The following is a 22,281-nucleotide window of genomic DNA, read 5'->3' as shown; positions in this document are numbered from 1 at the left end:
GAGAGAGAGAGAGAGAGAGAGAGAGAGAGAGAGAGACGGAGCATATCAGCAGCGCCTCTGCTGGTCAGAGCACAGTGCACGCCACACAACACAGCCAGCGCCGGCCTCTGCCCTGCTTCTACCTTGGCTGCCTGCATTGTGCAGTGCCCCATTGGATTTTGTGTTTCACATATGCCGTGCCGTCTCTGTGCGTCGTCTGCCGCCTGCAGTGTCTGGCGCAGCGTAACTTCGCATCGCACTCTGTCGGCGATCGTTTCAGTCGCACGTCCTGCCCTCTGGGCAGTTGATGCGAGCAACAGGACAGAGAGCCACCTAGCGGATAACATAGGAACTACTTGCAACAACCTGCTCGCAAGGGAACGGACGATTTGTCTCGGAGCGGGTGAGTTCACCGCTCCCCCCCACCCTCGGTACTCGCCCGCTCAACGCTCGCCCCACCGTCTCGACTCTAGCCAGAGCGTTGAGAAAAGCGACTCAGGTGTCACTCTGGTCTCTGCGGTCTCAGCTCACGCAGTAATACAGCTCGCGGCTCGACCTGCTCGACTCAGCGCCTCTGCATCGGAGTTCGTCTCTACTGGATATTGTTCTTCGTAGTAATACCGCTATGTATATTACATTATTATGTTATGTATACATCAATTGTTTTTATTTTATTTTTCTTTGTTTAAACTGATTAGATTAGGTTCCTGACGACTCCTCTTACTATAGGATTTTTATTATGGACACTCGAATTTACGCTTTAATTACGAGCGAACCGATAAACGTATCGCAAAATGTGATACACCAATATTTTCCTTGTTTTATTCTGCGTAAGGCTATATGCAGCACTTTCGTTTTAGTCAAATTTATATATTTTTTTCTTATTCTGGTACGGATTTTGCGATTTTAGGCGTCTTCGGAAGGAAACGTTCACTTTAAAAATATATGGCTTGCGATGTATTTGTATGAGGTTAATGAAATTTTAATACATTATAGCCAAATATATTGTTAATGTAAATCTCAAGTTACAACATTTTCCGATCACCCAAAAAACCACGATAGTGCAAAATAAATCAATAATCCAAAACTTGGAAATTTCAATAAACAATACAAAATTCTTACTCATTATCTGTGTTACTTCAAAATAGGATCAAATAAGATCAAAATACAGGTATAGTACTGGAATAAACCAAGTTTAAAGGGCAATGTGCCTTCCATTTATTTTCTATTGTAAATGAGTGGTGAGTCATGAAAAAGAGCTAATTCATTTCAGGGAGTGAACAGTTCTGATCTAATCTCTGAAAAGAACAGTTTTGCCCATCTCTAGTCACGACGTGAAGTAAGCTGTCTCTCATGACAATTGATCGTAATCGGTTTTAAAATTTATTATTCCCCTTATAAATTGGAACGTATAATACGATGTACGAGGGTCACTCCAAAAGAAATGCACACTATTTTTTTTAATCCATCTTTTATTCTATTTGTTTGAAAGTTTTGCAATTTGTAGATACATCCTTTACGAACAATATTTTCATTCCTCCACATAATTTCCATCCCTTTCAACTGCCTTACGCCATCTTGGAACCGGCGCCTGTATACCCGCACGGTAAAATTCTGGACCAACCTGTTGGAGCCACTGTTTGGCAGCGTGCACAAGGGAGTCATCATCTTCAAACCTTGTTCCACGAAGAGAGACTTTCAGTTTCCCAAAGAGATGATAGTCACATGGAGCCAGGTCAGGACTGTAAGTCGAGTATTTCAGTGTTGTCCATCAGAGTTTTATGGGCCGTGCATTGTCGTGCAACAGCAAAACATTCTGCTATTGCCGATGTGGTCGAACACGACTTCAGTGTCGTCACATATGCATCAGAATTTATGGTGGTTCCACTTGGCACGATGTCCACAAGCAAGAGTCCTTCGGAATCGAAAAACCATAGTCATAACTTTTCCAGCAGAAGGTGTGGTTTTGAATTTTGTTTTCTTGGGTCAATTTGCATGATACCACTCCATTGATTGCCTCTTCGTCTCTGGTGAAAAATGATGGGGCCATGTTTCATCACCTGTCACAATTCTTCCAAGAAATTCATCTACACCATTCACGTACTGTTCCAAAAGTTCGCTGCATACCGTTTTTCTTGTTTCTTTGTGAGCCACTGTCAACATCCTGGGAACCCACCTGGCACAAACCTTTTTTAACGCCAACACTTTCAGTATTCTGCAAACACTTCCTTCCCCTATCCCAACATAGCGTGACAATTCGTTCACTGTGATGCGTCTTTCAGCAGTCACCAATTCGTTAACACTCTGCACGTTGTCTAGAGTGTGTGCAGTACGAGGCCTGCCGCTGCGAGGACAATGCTCAATATTGCCGTGCTCGCTTTCATCACGTAACCTGCTTGCCCACCGACTAACTGTACTGCGATCGACAGCAGCATCTCCATACACCTTTTTCAACCTCTTGTGGATGTTTCCCACTGTCTCGTTTTCACAGCACAGGAATTCTATCACAGCACGTTGCTTCTGACGAATGTCAAGTGTAGCAGCCATCTTGAAGACATTAGTGTTGGGGAGCTCGTGAATGAGTCGTTCAAATGAACGCTTCACTCCTGTGAAGTGTGAACTAACCACTCAATTTCAATGAACTGGTACTTCAAACTCTTCACAGATAGCACACTCCACACTTTTTTCTAGTTCACTCACTCTCTTTCCCTCTCCCTCACACACGTCACTCCTCCTCCCTTCACTTCAGTCCACCCTGTGCTGCCTGTCGACGAATCGCGCGGTGTTTGTGGGGAACGATGGGTTTAGCACGGGTGGGGGAGGTGAGGGGCGAGGGCAGCGTCAGCTGCTACCTGCAGTACTGACATCATTACCCGTGACTATTTGTGCAGTTAAACTTCGCGTCTACGGGTAGCCTACCGTTGGCAGCGCTTGAAGACAAATGAATATTAAAGATAGAAACGAAGAGGCTATCTGTGTGAGCACGCACAGCCAACATGAAAATAAAAGGTTTGTTAATAACACTGAAAGAGGGATTTTACCAGAAATCGTACCAATGACTACAGGTGACAGTTTACGTTTTGAATCTAGTGGGTTATTATTGTCAACAAAAATAAAATCTACAGGAAAACTTCTGAATAATTACTTAACGTAGGTATATAGACTTTGTGACAGTGTTAAACATACTCATTCTATTTTGTATTAAATTTTAAAAGGAACATAAAATTGGACTGCATTTCGTTGGTAGCCCTATTTTTCAGTCCATGAAGACAACAAATAATGTTTCATTTGGCAGATTAAGACTTTTTTGGGCGCTTCACGAGAAAATGTCGAGCAGGATTAAATGTAGTACCTTCTTTATATGTGACAGCCTTCTCTGTTTATCTTTTCTTTGTCCCCTTCGACCATGCTCTACTTAAGATAACTCAGACGCTGAAGAGCGTAAAACGTTGCGTGCACGTTACTTTATAGTTGCGCCATCTGTTGGTGAAATTGTGAAGTATTACGAAGCTTTATTGTACGAGCGAGGCGAAGCGAGCGTAGCAGCGGCTGAGCGGCGAACTGGGCAACTTCGCTAGGCTTCCGTACTTCACGAATGAACTACTTCATTTGAACGCTTCACAGCAAAGAGTGAAATGAATGAAGTAGTTCACGGGAATGAACGAGTTCGACCCATCTCTAGAAGACATGCTGTGACGGCGCCACTCACGGAAACAGGTTGAACTAAGTTTGAAAACAAGCGGGAAGGACGTATCTACACGCTGTAAAACTTTCACACATGCGGAATGAAAACTGTATTTTTACAAAAATAGTGTGCATTTCTTTTCGAGTGACCCTCGTACCTTAGGCAACTGAACCTCATTGTTGCGTGCAGCTACACAGTTCGGCAACGTGCACTTTGTGTGTCCGCTGTCAGTCGTCACGCATGCGCAGACATTGTGCCCTCCACTTTTCCCCATCGCTCCGCCTCTATGCGCGGAATCGCCACCCTACGTGTCGCGGGTATAGTAGCGTGGACCGAGTTACTACTTCGTGTGGGGAATCCAAGTAGGATGCGGCGTGCCGACGAGTGGAGGTCGGCGGTGCGGGTACCGACTCTCACAGAGGGCGCCGGATTAATTAGCAGCGCCGTTCATTAGCGCAGGCGGTAGAGTGCGACGCGCTGCATCTCTGCTGGTGACGACGTCACACGGCGGTCCACACCCACCACTGCTGGTTACAGCTAATAAGCTGGTTTACCGGCGACTGAGTCGCAGCTTACTACCAGCCCACTCTCTCCATTTACACTACTGGCCATTACAATTGCTACACCAAGACGAAATGCAGATGATAAGCGGGTATTCATTGGACAAATATATTATACGAGAACTGACATGTGATTACATTTTCACGCAATTTGGGTGCACAGATCCTGAGAAATCACTACCCACAACAACCACCTCTGGTCGTAATAACGGCCTTGATACGCCTGGGCATTGAGTCACACAGAGCTCGGATGGCGTGTACAGGTACAGCTGCCCATGCAGCTTCAACACGACACCACAGTTCATCGAGAGTAGTGACTGGCGTATTGTGACGAGCCAGTTGCTCGGCCACCATTGACCAGACGTTTTCAATTGGTGAGAGATCTGGAGAATGTGCTGGCCAGGGCAGCAGTAGAACATTTTCTGTATCCAGAAAGGCCCGCACAGGTCCTGCAACATGCCGTCGTGTATTATCCTGCTGAAATGTAGGGTTTCGCAGGGATCGAATAAAGGTTAGAGCCACGGGTCGTAACACATCTGAAATGCAACGTCCACTGTTCAAAGTGCCGTCAATGCGAACAAGAGGTGACCGAGACGTGTAACCAATGGCACTCCATACCATCATGCCGGGTGATACGCCGGTATGACGATGACGAATACACGCTTCCAATGTGCGTTCGCCGCGGTGTCGCCAAACACGGATGCGACCATCGTGATGCTGTAAACAGAACCTGGATTCATCCGAAAAAATGACGTTTTGCCATTAGTGCACCCAGGTTCGTCGGTGAGTACACCATCGCAGGCGCTCCTGTCTGTGATGCAGCGTCAAGGGTAACCGCAGCCATGGTCTCCGATCTGATAGTCCATGCTGCTGCAAACGTCGTCGAACTGTTCGTGCAGTTGGTTGTTGTCTTGCAAATGTCCCCATCTGTTGACTCAGGGATCGAGAGGGGCTGCACGATCCGTTACAGCCATGCGGATGCCTGTCATTTGGACTGCTAGTGATACGAGGCCGTCGGGATCCAGCACGGCGTTCCGTATTACCCTCCTGAACCCACCGATTCCTTATTCTGCTAACAGTCATTGGATCTCGACCAACGCAAGCAGCAATGTCGCGATACGATAAACCGCAATCGCGATAAGCGTGCTGGTACGCATTTCTCCTCCTTACACGAGGCATCACAACAACGTTTCACCAGGCAACACCGGTCAACTGCTGTTTATGTATGAGAAATCGGTTGGAAACTTTCCTCATGTCAGCACGTTGTTGGTGTCGCCACCGGCGTCAACCTTGTGTGAATGTTCTGAAAAGCTAATCATTTGCATATCACAGCATCTTCTTCCTGTCTGTTAAATTTCGCGTCTTTGGCACGTCATCTTCGTGGTGTAGCAATTTTAATGGCCAGTAGTGTATATTCCGGTACTACCACAGAAATCGACGAGCAATGGTAACCCGGCCGGACGCGACGATGGAGAGTAGTGGGATGGAGCGAGGGGGGGGGGGGGGGGGGGGTCGCAGTCATTTCACTCGAGTATAGGTAGTCACCAGATCCGTTTAACGGGCGAGGAAAATCGAAGTTTCCGGCTACCGTGCTCCCTCCTGTTATCCACAGTGCCGTTGTTGGGGGCTATGAGGAAACGGTTGAGGCGGTCATTTGACGAAAGGCAGTGACAGGACATTGACACGGTGTGTTCTAACATACAGGGTGGTGAGAAACAGTTTAAACAGCTTGGTGTTGCAGGAAAGGTTGTGTTGAGAAATGTTAACATAAAAGTTCGTTGCGTTACGCCGTTTCCGGGTTATTTAGCGCTGAAGTTAGCAAACTCAAGCAACCACCCAGAGACAGTTCCGTTAAAAATGGTCTTCGTTTGGTTTCCTCATACCAAACAAGCGTAGCTTTCGCTCACCTAGACGAAGTTGATTTAATTTTCGCTGCTCGTAAAATATTCCGCTATGCAAACTTTAAATCCCTATCTATGGCTGGCTGCGTTAGACACGAATGTTTAGTGGCCAAAGCTTGTCTGTTAACTTAACCACGCTGAAAATACCGTAATGCCAATAACACTCACAGCACCTAGGGACACCTAAATACGTTACCGGACAAACTTAATACATACTTTTGTACAAGGTGCGTCTGAATAGATCGATGAATGGTCTCAGAAGTCCGCGGCTCATAGTCTTGCGGTAGCGTTCTCGCTTCCCGCGCACGGGGTCCCGGGTTCGATTCCCGGCGGGGTCAGGGATTTTCTCTGCCTCGAGATGGCTGGCTGTTGTGTGTCTTTCATCATCATTTCATCCTCATTCACTCGCAAGTCGCCATAGTGGTGTTGAAGAACTTATGGAGCGGCGGCCGAACCGCCCCGCGAGGGGTCTCCCGACCACCATTGCCATACGCTCATTACTTATTATTAATGGTCTCAGAAAATAAAGGAAACAAGAGTTACGAACAAAATACCTTTACTGGCCTTCATATCAACCATAACTTTTTATATCGGCTGTAAGGCTGTTTAAAAATGTCAGCAAACGCTACTTTTAGAATCACTTAAACATTGTGGTCACGCGTTGTTGGATATCCGCAACGTCTGCGAATGTTCGTGAACAACAGTGTTTACGCCGTCTTTGCTTATTTTCAACTCGTTTGCTGTGATTCTCAGAGACATGATTCGCTTATCATTCGCAAAAATACGTAGCACTTGATTCATTGCAAAATGAAGTGCAAAATGGATCAACGCCTTAACATGACGTTTTGATTCGTATTAGGGAACGGCTTGTGGAATGTTAATGCAAGTGTACGGTGCTAAAGCAGTGAGTAAAAATAGTGTCTGTGTATGATGTAAACGGTATCGAGACGGGTAATATGGTGTTGAGGAGGAGTCCTGTCGAGTCGACACACACAATCCCATGCAATATCGAACGATTCCGACAGATACTTGCGGGTGCCGGCCTGTGTGGCCGTGCGGTTCTAGGCGCTACAGTCTGGAACCGAGTGACCGCTACGGCCGCAGGTTCGAATCCTGCCTCGGGCATGGATGTGTGTGATGTCCTTAGGTTAGTTAGGTTTAATTAGTTGTAAGTTCTAGGCGACTGATGACCTCAGAAGTTAAGTCGCATAGTGCTCAGAGCCATTTGAACCATTTGAATTTGCGGGTGATCGGCAGCTGTCTTCGGGAATGAGAGCAAAAGAGCTAAAGAATAGCAAAAAACGGTGTAAGCACCGTCGTTTACAAATATTCGCAGAGATTGCGGATATCGAACAACAGGTGACCATGGCGCATCGAGTGATTCACAACGAGCGTTTCCTAACGGTTTCCAACAGCTATATATCCGATATCAGAAGTGTGATGAAGCTAATGCTGAAAGGTATTTTGTTTCTAGCTCGTGTTTATTTTAGGAGACTGTTCACCGAGCTTTTCAGACGCACCATGTATTACAACAGTGGTTCCCAAAATGGAAGTAATTACCCCTTAAGGGATAAAAACAAAAGGTTTTTGCGTGTCCTGCTTTGTGATCGGAGGTCTGGAGGACTTCCGCCGTTCATTTTACGTAAGAAAAGGAAACACCTACAGCCGTCGGTATGATATTTACTCGCAACTTTATAGCTGATAGTTGATGACTAAAGAGACAACATTGCGGTTACAGGTAGTCTGCGGAAACCAATTGTAGATGTTGGCCACTGACACACCGTTTATGCGTTTGGTGCTACCCCTCTCGGTATCAGCTAACGCCTGAAGATGGTCCACTGGAGCACCGAAACTGTTAGCCACACAGAAAATGACATCATAACGACGGTTGTAGGTGTTTCATTCTCTTACATAAAAAACAGAAGGGTTCAACTGTGTTTGTCATGAAACTAAATTAACTTTAAAAGATCATTCCAATTATCATTTGTCGTGAACCAGTAATACTGATTACGTAAGTTAGTGATAATTGCATTCTTTTTTCGAGAACTAACATTAACGCACGATACAATGTGGTGGCGGCTACAACCTGTGTAACGAATCTATAAACATCATCCTCACATAGTCTACCCACTACACAAATACTTTATACTTAGCAAAATACATTTATGATAGGAAAATTGAGAATCGTACATAACATACGCTTAAATATCTCATGAAAGTCCCTACTGCAAGTTGTAGGTTGTTACCCCAGTAGACGAAAAGTTGCTACATTATTCACTTCGCAACAGTAAACGAACCTACTGACAGCACAACACAACGTTAACTATGTAGTGGCTGCTACACTGCTGCAGGGCGTAAACAGCATTGTGTTATTGTTATTGTTATCATTAATAATGATGATAATAATATTAATTTATATTATATATGTTGCAAAGTATTGCGCACTTTATTATTATTATTATTATTATTATTATTAGTGAGAGTGCTCACAAAGCATTGGGGCCCTGAAGGCTTCTCATTTCAGCCAGTTCAGAAGAAAGGAGTCCAACAATCAAGTGATTTAGAAACAACAAACATAGTAGGATGATCTTAAATGTGGGCGCGAGATGTGACTGAAGAAAATTTAGGCAGGTAGAGAAGTTCTGCAGAGGAATCGTGTCTCGTAATAAGTATCTGCCCTCAGTGTAGGTAGGTAGATTTCTTTTTTGAGAAGGAGTTGTAGATAATATTTGTGATGCACCGAGAATTGCTTCATCGTTCTTTGAAAAACTAATATCTGTTGTGTCACTGGTTCATTAATTTGTGGTTTAATAACAATCGACAAGAACAAAATATCATTTAACTTTCGTCATTCTAAAAAGATATTTCAAAAAATATCTTTTACTTTCGAAAGATTAGTTAGGCGCTAAATGTATATATGGGGGATGCGGAGGAGGAGAGAGGAGGTTAACTAGCCGATATCTGATTGCAGTCAGGAGTAAAGGTCTCAGAAAGGTTGAGGACCACTATATTAGAGACAATGTTATTGTCAGTCAAAAAGGAGAACACTCACAAATCGATACGAGAGGTAATCGTTAAGTATCATTTCTCACTTCGAAACAAAAATGTATATAGTTAATTGTTATTGTCGTGGTCTTCAGTCTGAGACTGATTTGATGCAGCTCTCCATGCTACTCTATCCTGTGCAAGCTTCCTCATCTCCCAGTACTTACTGCAACCTACATCCTTCTGAATCTGCTTAGTGTATTCATCTCTTGGTCCCCCTCTACGATTTTTACCCTCCGCGCTGCCCTCCAATGCTAAATTTGTGATCCCTTGATGCCTCAGAACATTTCCTACCAACCGGTCCCTTCTTCTTGTCAAGTTGTGCCACAAACTCCTCTTCTCCCCAATTCTATTCAATACCTCCTCATTAGTTATGTGATCTACCCATCTAATCTTAAGCATTCTTCTGTAGCACCACAATTCGAAAGCTTCTATTCTCTTCTTGTCCAAACTATTTATTGTCCACGTTTCACTTCTATACATGGCTACACTCCATACAAATACTTTCAGAAAGGACTTCCTGACCCTTAAAATCTGTACTCGATGCTAACAGATTTCTCTTCTTCAGAAACGCTTTCCTTGCCATTGCCAGTCTACATTTTATATCCTCTCTACTTCGACCATCATCAGTTATTTTGCTCCCCAAATAGCAAAACTCCTTTACTACTTTAACTGTCTCATTTCCTAATCTAATTCCCTCAGCATCACCCGACTTAATTCGACTACATTCCATTATCCTCGTTTTGCTTTTGTTGATGTTCATCTTATATCCTCCTCTCAAGACACTGTCCATGCCGTTCAACTGCTCTTCCAAGTCCTTTGCTGTACCTAACAGAATTACAATGTCATCGGCGAACCTCAAAGTTTTTATTTCTTTTCCATCGATTTTAATACCTACTCTGAATTTTTCTTTTGTTTCCTTTACTGCTTGCTCTAAATACAAATTGAATAACATCGGGGAGAGGCTACAACCCTGTCTCACTCCCTTCGTAACCACTGCTTCTCTTTCATGCCCCTCGACTCTTACAACTGCCATCTGGTTTCTGTACAAATTGTAAATAGCCTTTCGCTCCCTGTATTTTACCCCTGCCACCTTTAGAATTTGAAAGAGAGTATTCCAGTCCACATTGTCAAAAGCTTTCTCTAAGTCTACAAATGCTAGAAACGTAGGTTTGCCTTTCCTTAATCTATCTTCTAAGATAAGTCGTAGGGTCAGTATTGCCTCCGTGTTCCAGTATTTCTACGGAATCCAAACTGATCTTCCCCGAGGTCGGCTTCTACCAGTTTTTCCCTTCGTCTGTAAAGAATTCGCGTTAGTATTTTGCAGCCGTGACTTATTAAACTGATAATTTGGTATTTTTCACATCTGTCAACACCTGATTTCTTTGGGATTGGAATTATTATATGCTTCTTGAAGTCTGAGGGTATTTCGCCTGTTTATATTCAGGTACATTCCTGCTGTCTTGGTACAGACTGAAGTCTTCGTGCCACTAATTTTCGCCAAGAGCGGAAGTGTTGCAAAAAATTACCTTACGATACTCCACATTATCAAGGGACTGCGCCATTCGTTTAGGCTCCTGTAGAATGTGTACCGAGACCTTAGGCATGTCCCTTCAAACAAACAAAAAAATTAATTTGATTACTTTAAGTATAAGATGAACATCAACAAAAACAAATCGAGAAAACGAGGATAATGGAATGTAGTCGAATTAAGTCGGGTGATGCTGAGGGAATTAGATTAGGAAATGAGACAGTTAAAGTAGTAAAGGAGTTTTGCTATTTGGGGAGCAAAATAACTGATGATGGTCGAAGTAGAGAGGATATAAAATGTAGACTGGCAATGGCAAGGAAAGCGTTTCTGAAGAAGAGAAATCTGTTAGCATCGAGTACAGATTTTAAGGGTCAGGAAGTCCTTTCTGAAAGTATTTGTATGGAGTGTAGCCATGTATAGAAGTGAAACGTGGACAATAAATAGTTTGGACAAGAAGAGAATAGAAGCTTTCGAATTGTGGTGCTACAGAAGAATGCTTAAGATTAGATGGGTAGAGCACGTAACTAATGAGGAGGTATTGAATAGAGTTGGGGAGGAGAGGAGCTTGTTGCACAGCTTGACTAGAAGAAGGGATCGGTTGGTAGGAGATGTTCTGAGACATCGGGGGATCACCAATTTAGTATTGGAGGGCAGCGTGGACGGTAAAAATCGTAGAGGGAGACCAAGAGATGAATACACTAAGCAGTTTGAGAAGGATGTAGGCTGCAGTAAGTACTGGGAGATGAAGAAGCTTGCACAGGATAGAGTAGCATGGAGAGCTGCATCAAACCAGTCTCAGGACTGAAGACCACAACAACAACAACTTTAAGTTTAGAGGTGATTATTAAAACATTGACTACCTTTCGTTCGTGTTGACTTTAAATTAAGTAATTTACATTGTACGGTGCTGGTAGTTGATATGGTTACTTGTAGTTGGCACTGTTACTCTTAAAACTCTCCCGCAGACCGCGTGTATTGAAAAATTGCAAAGAAGTTTAAATAAAATTGTGAGAATAATTTGTATGAGCGTAATTACGTGTGAGGCAGCGTGTCGTTAGCGCCAGGCAGAGCGGCGAATGAGGCGCTACTTGTGGGTATCTGCAGGCCCTTGCTGCTGAGCGCTGGCTGGCTCCTGTTACGAAACCGGAGGCAGCCCACTTGACGCCGATGAGAGCGCCTCAGCAGCGCTCTCGTGAGGCGTCACGATTGGCCGCGCCGAGAAGTGTCAAGTGCCGTAACAGCCCCTTCGTGGCTCCCCCTAAGCTTAAAAACCCACCTCCTCCTTTGTACCGCGGCTACGAGGAGAGGTTAAACTTCCGACTCTTTTGTCGTTCGATGCGTTTGTACAACGAGATGTGTGTTTTTCGTGGTTCCTTAAATCGCTTATGGCAAGTGCCGCGATGGTTCCTTTCACTCATTAGTACCCAGCATTACATTAGCGGTACACGTTACAGGACTAGGCTTTTAGTGATTTTTTTTTGTGTGTAGACAACGATGAACTTCTGTATTCTTCTTATCCTCGTTTAACCAATTGCTGAACATGTATTCTTTCATTTCTGTCTTGTAGTTGTGAAAAATAGTACATTACTGGCAACAACTGCCAACTGAATTTAAACATTATTTCTACAGTCGGAATCTCATTGCACAATGGATATGAAGTGTAATCAGATATTTTCTAATACAGTCCACGGATCCCCCACTATAGTCAACACTAGCGTGGATTACACTTCGCCGGCCGGAGTGGCCGTGCGATTCTAGGCGCTGCAGTCTGGAACCGAGCGACCGCTACGGTCGCAGGTTCGAATCCTGCCTCGGGCATGGATGTGTGTGATGTCCTTAGGTTAGTTAGGTTTAATTAGTTCTAAGTTCTAGCCGACTGATGTCCTCAGAAGTTAAGTCGCATAGTGTTCAGAGCCATTTGAAACATTTGAGGATTACACTTCAGAATGGCAAAGAATTTTCTTTCAACGATTGCATTTTTACAATTACGAAAAATAAATGATATTTAGTATTTGTAGGAGTGTAGCGGTGTATGGAAGTGAAACGTGGACGATAAATAGTTTAGACAAGAAGAGAATAGAAGCTTTCGAAATGTGAAGCTACAGAAGAATGCTGATGGGTAGATCACATAACTAATGAGGTGATATTGAATAGAATTGGGGAGAAGAGGAGTTTGTGGCACAAATTGACTAGAATAAGGGATCGGTTGGTAGGACATGTTTTGAGGCATCAAGGGATCACAAATTTAGCATTGGAGGGCAGTGTGGAGGGTAAAAATCGTAGAGGGAGACCAAGAGATGAATATACTAAACAGATTCAGAAGGATGTAGGTTGCAGTAGGTACTGGGAGATGAAGAAGCTTGCACAGGATAGAGTAGCATGGAGAGCTGCATTAAACCAGTCTCTGGACTGAAGACCACAACAACACAGATGTTTTATTAAACCACGAACTAATGATTCAGTTAGAACTATATACAGGTGTTTGTAAATGAATATCGGATTTTTATTTATAAACACCCTGCATTTCTAACAACCTCCTCTTATAGAATGATGAAGTAATCCTCATTACATCGCCAAGTGCTACCTACAACTCCTTCTCAGAAAAGAAAGCTATCTTTTCACATTGTGAGCAGACACTTCTTTCAAAAAACATACTTCTCCTGCACCAATTCATTCCTTAGAGACAGTTTAAAACAAACCAAGTTAAAATGTGTGCAGTACACTTACTGTCTGTAAATCACTTGATTGCTGGACCCCTTACTTCTGCACTGGCAGAAATTGGAAGACTTCGGGCTCCCAACGCTTTGTGTCCGACTACTGCCACTAATTATAATAAGTATAATGTGTATATCCTACAGTAATATAGTAGCCATTACATAGGTACTGTTGTGTTGTGCTGCCAATTAGTTCGTTTATTTGATGCAAAGAGAGTAATGAACCAATTTATGATCAATTGCCGGAACTACCTACAACACGAAGTCATTTTCATGAGTTATCGACTCATTTATGTCTCAATTTTGTTGTCAGAGAGGCACAGTACAAAGTATAAAATGTATGTGTATTGGTTGAATTATGCCAGAAACAAGGAATATGTTGAATTATGTCAGAAACAAGGAATATGTTATTCGTAAATTCGTTTCTAACCTCCACCACGCGCGCGTGAATGCTAATATTTTAGAAAAAAATGTGATCATTCGTTACCTATGTAATCAGTATTATAGTATTACTAAATAGCCATAATAGTAAACAGTTTTTGAAAATAATTTAGTTTCGTGAGCGTTTGTTTTTACCCTTCAGAAAATTTCATTTTACCTCTCTGGGTGTAATTATCCACCGACTGGGAACTATTCATTTAGAGTCGGTATAACTAGTTAAATAATTTTTCATTAAGGTTCAAAAATTGTAAGCAGTTCCTTAACAAACCAACAATCTCATGTCACTTACATTTTGTGCAGTATCATTTTTATTACACGGACACATGCTGATTTTTTGCGTCGCTTAAACGTGACGCCAAACACTAATGAGAGCACTTTACTAATTTTTATGCATATTCTGTTACGCCTATTGTTACGGAAACGTCCCCTTAGAAAAATTAATGAATTACTGTGCTGATAAACCTCTTACATTATTTGATTTTCAAACAGCTGAGCAGAACTGAACGTACTCATACATTACTCTCTTTACTTATTCTGATCAACACTAAACTGACACACAATATTTTTAGCGCAACGCAATCTGACTTTTAATAATCCCTACAAAAGAATGGCCCTGACTAACAATAACCTATACCTTTCATGGATCACTTACCTCACAAAAATCTTCATTACTCGAACTACTGCAATACAGCGAGCGCCAATACTGCCAGCTAAATAAAAGATTCTAACTACTGAAGTCACTAACTACTGATAGGCATAGTTAACAAATGAAAGATTTTGATAAAGAACAATGTATTTACCTTAATAGTGTTCAAAAGTCATAATATATATATATATATATCAGTTCATGACATCCAGTCTTACAAATTTACTGTCTCTGATGGATACACGTCCAGATCATCTGCTCTCAAAACTCCATCTCTCTCTCCATATCCACCACTGCTGGCGGCTCACCTCCAACTGCGCAACGCTAAGCGCTGTTAACATCCAGCTGCCCAACACTACAATAGCAAACAACAATGCAAACCAGCCACAGACTGCACACAGCACAGCCAGTGATTTTCATACAGAGCGCTACGTGGCGTTACCAATAAAGAAACCTAAACAGTCTACTTACACAGTTCCTTAACAAACCAACAATCTCATGTCACTTACATTTTGTGCAGTATCAGTTTTATTACATGGACACATGCTGATTTTTTAGCGTCGCTTAAACGTAACGCCGAACACTAATGAGAGCACTTCACTAATTTTTATGCATATTCTGTTACGCCTATTGTTACGACTTTTCTTAGAAAAGAATGTTTTGGAGGCAATGGGACTATGAGAGAAAATTGTATCCCCCAAAAATCCCCCTTCCAAAGAAGAAGGAAATACAGAAAGATAAAAGGGTTTTACTCACTCTGCCACAAAAAGGGTATATTTCTGTGTAAAAGTTGCAGCGTCAAATACAAGTGACATGAACCAAGTAAGGAAACATGTTGAATTTCCTCGGCCAGAATACGAAAAGTATATGGATAGAACTGATCGACCAGATCAAAGCGTGAATCGTGACAGGTAATGGTACTGGATGGGCTCTTTACAGTTGGTTAATTGGATGTCATTGTACAAAGTGTCCGCATACTCTACCTTCAAAATGGAAATAAATCGTTCCTGTAAGTGTTCAAGGAGAAGTTGTGCAGATGAACGTGAGGATATATGCGACCCCACCGAAAGGCCTTACCCAGCGCAGACAATGTAATGGGCAAGCGTGTGTTGAGTTTTTTGCTGCTCACCATATCAAGCAATTTGTTATACTTGTATTTTATTTTTAATCTGTACTCGTGTTTAATTCGTTGCTTTCAATAAAAAATTTGTAACCTAACACCTAAATGTACGGTTTGCTCTCATTACTGCTCAGCCTTACCATTTATTATATTAAAATTAGAAATTCTTTTTCAGTGTAACAAATAAACGCAACACTAATGGGTTACGGCTGATTTCCCTCCTGATCCTTCCCGCAATCCGAGCTAGCCCTCTGCATCTAATGACAGCGTCCTCGACGGAGCATGAGACCCTAATCTTACGACCCCCTGCCATATTGCTTCAGCTGTACTTCCTTGGCCCTACTCCTTTTTAACTGCTGCTTCCAACCTGGCGAGCGGAACGGCTAAGAGTGCAGCATAAGCGCCAGGCGCAAGATGAGTCGCTCTGTTTGCACACTCCAGAGCGGGTTGTCAAGTTTGCCGTGTGGGTACTTCGACCAATTGATTCGGCTTATCGCAGCAAGTGGTATGAATTCCAGCACAGAGTAGATTATAATATTTTTAATTATACAGGGTGACGCAAAAGTCACTATATACTTAGTGAATGTATTTCTATAGGTTGGTTCTACGTGCATCCGTGCTGTTGGTAGGAAGCAGCAAATAAGACGCCGTGTAAACAAATGAATCGTAACGTAGTCTTGACAACACATGTCCATACCGCATACAATGACGCCATTGGCAGAGGATGATGCGGCGGTCGATGGGACCAAATTGACCTTAAGGGCCGCGCGGGATTAGCCGAGCGGTCTAGGGCGCTGCAGTCATGGACTGTGCGGGTGATCCCGGCGGAGGTTCGAGTCCTCCCTCGGGCATGGGTGTGTGTGTTTGTCCTTAGGATAATTTAGGTTAAGTAGTGTGTAAGCTTAGGAACTGATGACCTTAGCAGTTAAGTCCCATAAGATTCACACATTTTTTGACACTAAGGCTAGAATGCGAAACTTTATCTACCTACCACGGCTGTGTTTCGCTGAAGCAATAAGCCTAGTCTGTGCAGATTATAACTATCCGCAGTGTCTCGTAATCCCTAAGGATGTAGTTGCTGTAGCTTCCAGGTTTTAGGAGACATCTGAGGTCATCAGTCTCTTATTCACCCCCCGGGACGGAATCTGTGTACCTCATCCACCTACATCTAAAGTATATCCTACGTGTGAGAGAGAGAATGTTTCCAGAATGTTTGCGTAGCGTGTACCGGAGGCGGGCTACGAGTAGCAGCCCAGTATTCACGCAACGGGATGTGGGCAACTGCCTAGAAACCACATCCACACTTGTCCACTGACCAGGCCTCGTCGTCAAATCAGGGACGGGCTTGTCTCCCCTTGTCCCGGAACCTACGCGTTACTGCGCTCAGCTATCCGGCGAGTTCCAAGGAAATTGCTTTTGTTATTGTTATGTTGGCAGGAATGTTTTCACGAAGTAACATATGTTTGTTTTTGTTTCCTGGCCCCAAGCGAGATTCTTTTTTTTCCGAAAAACAGCTTGCTAATTACATACAATGCAAGCAGTAGTGTTCCTGGCGAAGAGGTCAACATAGTGCCGTCTTCGGTTGCGATTAGAGAGAAAGGGAGTTATTTGAAAATCCCCATCCACTGAGAAATGGAGAAAAAATAATAACCTTTCATAATTGGTGCTATTTTTAGCCACAGAAGCGGAGTATAAACTTGTGAAGAACAAAGTCAAAATCAACTGAATTTCGTCCACTACATTACGAAGAAGCTACTACGTCAAGAACAATAAGATGCTGCTCCCTCAGTTATGTTAAACAGCTTAATATTTACTTGATTACAGTGGTGTTTCTCGAAGAAGTAAATTACTTACATCTGTAAATGCAGAGTCGCCAATGTTTACGTTGCTGGAATAAACGTAAGGAATTCAACATTCCATACTTCCTGAACACAAGATGTTACGGCGTGTTTCAATAAGAATATACGTTTTACCAATCTCTCAAGTTTGGATTTAGATGTTCAATATGTTCCCCGTCACCAACATAAACAATATAACGGTACTCGAATTCCTCCCGTACTCTGGGAAGAATGTCAATCGTCACTGATATTATGGCAGTACGGATCAGATTCTTCAACTCTTCTGGATTCTGTAGCAGTGTTAGTACATAAACGTTGTCATTAATAAAAAAAACCACTGGAAGAAGTCACAGGGCGTCAAATCCGGTGACCGTCGAGGCTAGCTGCGAAATGCTAAGTTGCCATCTGTTTGACGACCAATAAAAATGCTCGGTAGAGTTTAAGATATTTACGCATTTGTCAACAACATTTAAGGATGCCCCGTCTTGTTGAAAAACGAATCTGTCCTCGTTCAAGCTCGGAAATAAAGAATTTTGCAACATAGCAAAATAATGCTGAGCCTGAACCCTTTTTCCGTCAAAGAAGAATTGGACGTTAATAGATGAGTGGGATATCGCACAAAACACATAGACTTTGGTGACTCTCGTACATGTTCATTGCTTGCATGTGGGTTCTGTAGACCCCAAATTCTAACATTGTGTTTGTTCACTTTCCCAAAAAATGGCTCAAATGGCTCTGAGCACTATGGGACTCAACATCTTAGGTCATAAGTCCCCTAGAACTTAGAACTACTTAAACCTAACTAACCTAAGGACATCACACACACCCATGCCCGAGGCAGGATTCGAACCTGCGACCGTAGCAGTCCTGCGGTTCCGGACTGCAGCGCCAGAACCGCTAGACCACCGCGGCCGGCTTCACTTTCCCACTAAGGTGGAAAGTCGTTTCTTCACTGAACACGATGCGTTGTGTGATAGTGTTATCATTGTCAGTAGTATTCTGAAGCTTGTCAGAAAATGTCGCACGTTTGTGTTTGTCGTCATAACGTAGAGCCTGTAGCTGCTGTAACTTGTACGCTTTCGTAGCCAACCGACGTCTATAAAAAAGCCAAATCGTTGTCGTACGTGGTTCTATCTCACGAATGGTACGACGAGCTGATTTTGTAGTGATGAGCTGATTTTGTAGGACTGCGTTGCAAATTGCTTTGAATTCGTGCGTGATATTTTCGTCGGAAACGGAAGGCGGCCAGGCCTCTTTTCTTTACATACACATCCTGTGTCTACAAACTGTCTATGTCGTCTGCGAATGTTCTGTCCATTCGGAGAGTCGGTTTGGTACCTCAACCCCAAACGTCTTTGCACTGTAGTCACAGAATTACACTTCCCAAACTCGAGAACACAAAATGATTTCTGCTTCAGAGTAGCCATTTTGCGTCTTGTGACGGGAACCAGTCAAACAGAAAACCGACAATGAATATAAACCATACAGTGTATTTGTTCCTCCAGTAACCGAGCTGTGGCGCACCGATCGATAGTTTTGACAACAATAATACTTTGTAGTATGTATGTTCTTTTTGAAACATCTTGTATTTCTCATTTTGAATACAGCTCTTACGAGGTCAAAACACGAATAAGTTTCGCGTAATATTATATGTGTTCCAGAGTGTGAAATATCCAATAAATAATCACTGCAGCACGCTGCTGGAATGACGCAGTTACGATAGACGAAATGCTTCCTGTTGTAGCCTGACGTATATGCTACCCGCGTGTCCGCCCTGCGCGTAAAGTAGCTTCAGCAGTTAACGAGACGTGGGAATTTTTCTTAACACTACAGCGAGTGTTCTCTCTTTTCCAACAGCGTCGGCTCATACAGAGATTGTATATTTTCCTAGAAAAGTTAGTTCTTATTTCTCATGTCAGTCATGCTTGATGCACACCTCGCAGTGGTCGAAAAGCAGGAACATAACCAATGCCCACACATAATAAGAGTCACGAGATACTTCTCTGTATGAAAACAAGTGCGAATACTAGTTAGGACAGACGATGTATGTTTCAGTACTTTCTTCTGCACTTTTTGCCTTCCATTCTGAACAGACGCAACACATTATAAACGGAATAAACTATATTGAAAATACCAAAGGTGGGACAGTATAACCTTCGACATATCAACCAATCGTAGTACACTTAGTATCTAGCAAAAAAATACCGTGACCTAGGAAACTGCTTTTTTTTTTTTTTTTTTTTTTTTTTTTTTTTTTTTTTTTTTTTTTTAGATGGTGTAAACTAATTTCGACACGAAGTCGATGGCTGAAAATGTACACATTGATCGTCACGACGGCAAGAACGTGATCCTAAGCCAGAATCGTCTTACACGATAACAGAAAATCAAACAAATGTACAGATCCAGAAAAGTGACATACCATAACAGATGTATTCGAGAATAGGATTGACAAACGCCTCAGTGACGAGATACGCACCGCCGAATCGTCCGGATGACCAGCTCTTTATTTCATATAGCGCTTCGAGATCAGTTGTTTCTGCCTGAAACCAACATTTTATTAATTTGTTTTTTGAAGCACCACAGCCTTTCGCATGTAACCAAAGATACTATTGCAAAGCAGACACTTTTAGCGGTGCAACTACTTCTAGAATGTAGTACATTGTAGCAGTCACTTATAGCGTTCAAAGCAACAGTCGGCGTGGAGATTATGCTACATGATTGTCGGAGATCCTAACATGCGCTTTTTTTGTAGCGGTCATATGAAACCATTGACAATGAAATTAAGTATAACAAAAGCCAATGCAAAGTAAATTTAAGTCTTTACTAGTGCTTTTCTAAGTATTATCAAAATGAAACCATTGGGACAGAGAGTACTTTTGACAGAAAATGTATTAAATTTTAGGCCAATTTTTGCGTTATTTAGGAATACAATTTGTTTTTGGCCTTATGAATGCATTGATGTTTCGAGATGTGAGATTTGTCTTACAGGATTAATTTATTCAAGTTAACAGGTTTTCGGCTTGCAAGACTATCGTCACCAAAGAAGTTACAAAGTCTGTATACAACATTGGAAGAGACGTTCCTGATCTAGACTGAGGCACAGACTTCCGGTAAATGTCATCATTGACAGAGCAGTGGTAATGTAATTTTAAAAAAATTATAAAAGATCAAACAGGAAAAACATTAATAGTTGCAGACACTGTTTGTTAAACCAAACATGTTGTGTTGCCTTTGCTTTTTGTCTCAGTAGTCTACTGTACAGCAACTGTTAATGTTTTTCCTGTTTGCTTCTTTATATTTCTTTATTGTTCAATTTTTCACCACATCGTCGTCAAGGATGACATTTACTGGATGTTTGTGCCTCAGCCTAGATCAGTAATATTTTTGCCTAAGTTGTACACAAATATTGTAACTTCTTTGACGACGATAGTCAGTTAAAGTCTTATGATGGCCTCGTAAGCTGTAAACTGGCCAACTTGAAAAAATTAATCCTGTAAAACATAGATAATATACTGCTTATTAATAGAACGCCGCTCCAGTTGCTTTTTTTAGAGGTTCACACGACTGGTTTCGGCTTTTATATTAGGCCATTATCAAGCATATCTGAAAGTTATGCTGTAGTGAAGCGGCGTCAAATTCGACCTTCCGCAGCTCGTGGCCTAGTGGCTAGCGTTGCTACCTCTGGATCACGGGGTCCCGGGTTCGATTCCCGCTCAGGTTGGCGATTTTCTCTGCCTGGAGACTGGGTGTTTGTATTGTCCTCGTCATTTCATCACCTTCATCATTGTTCGTGACAGTGATTAGATTGAATTATGTACAAACTGGACTGTCTAAAAATTCGACCAGTCAAACTGAAAAACTGTTGTGACGTCAGTAGCATCATGCAGACGTGGAGAAACTAATTATATCGCGCTTTTCATGTATTATTATTCTTTACTGTTCAATTTTTTACCACAGCATCGTTCTACCAACAACTGACGGAAGAATCAGTTAACATAATTCTGTGTTTATTTATGCGCAGCATGTTACATTTGTTTATATTGAGGGTTAACTGCCAATCCCTACACCAAGTGTTTATCCTGTGCAGGTCTTCTGAATTTCGCTACAATTTACCAACATTGCGAATTACAAATTAGATTCTTGCTGTATGCCTATTAGTTTTTCTTATCATATTTATGTTTTCGAGTGAGACTTTATGGTTCCGGAGACGTTTTCAAGTCTCAAACTTCTATGATGTGTATATTTAGACTGAAGCAACGAATGAAAATTTGTACCGAGTCTGCGATTCGAACCCGGGTCTCCTGCTCATTAGTGGGAATATGAACTGGGCTGAGGCGTGAATGGGTATTTGGACTGAGAAGGGAGGCGTGCTGGACCAGTCCGTGCAGTTGTACAAGGTTCAAAATGGTTCAAATGGCTCTGAGCACTATGCAGCTTAACTTCTGAGGTGATCAGTCGCCTAGAACTTAGAACTAATTGAACCTAACTAACCTAAGGACACCACACACGTCCATGCCCGAGGCAGGATTCGAACCTGCGACCGTAGCGGTCGCGCGGTTCCGGACTGAAGCGCCTAGAACCGCACGGCCACTCGGGCCGGCGTTGTACGAGTACAAGGCCACTGTTGGCAGCGTGGCGTAGTGGTTGGTGCATCCCGGCTAGTTCGAATCCCGACCTCGGTACAAATTTTCATTCTTCATCTCAGTCTGCATAATCCCTACACCAAGTCTTGATCCTGTGCAGGTCTTCTGAATTATATATATATATATATATATATATATATATATATATATATGTGTGTGTGTGTGTGTGTGTGTGTGT

At 42.5% G+C, this 22,281-nt stretch overlaps 1 protein-coding gene across 1 annotated transcript in view; it reads left to right on the top strand.

Moving 5' to 3' along the window:
* LOC126092185 (low-density lipoprotein receptor-related protein 1) overlaps positions 1–22,281 on the top strand; it is a 772,271-nt gene that overhangs the window by 384,239 nt on the left and 365,751 nt on the right. The gene's annotated exons all lie outside the window — the stretch shown is intronic.

The sequence above is a fragment of the Schistocerca cancellata genome, chromosome 7, assembly GCF_023864275.1.
Source record: "Schistocerca cancellata isolate TAMUIC-IGC-003103 chromosome 7, iqSchCanc2.1, whole genome shotgun sequence".
Lineage (NCBI taxonomy): Eukaryota > Metazoa > Arthropoda > Insecta > Orthoptera > Acrididae > Schistocerca > Schistocerca cancellata.
This window is presented reverse-complemented; position numbering and strand designations above follow the sequence as displayed.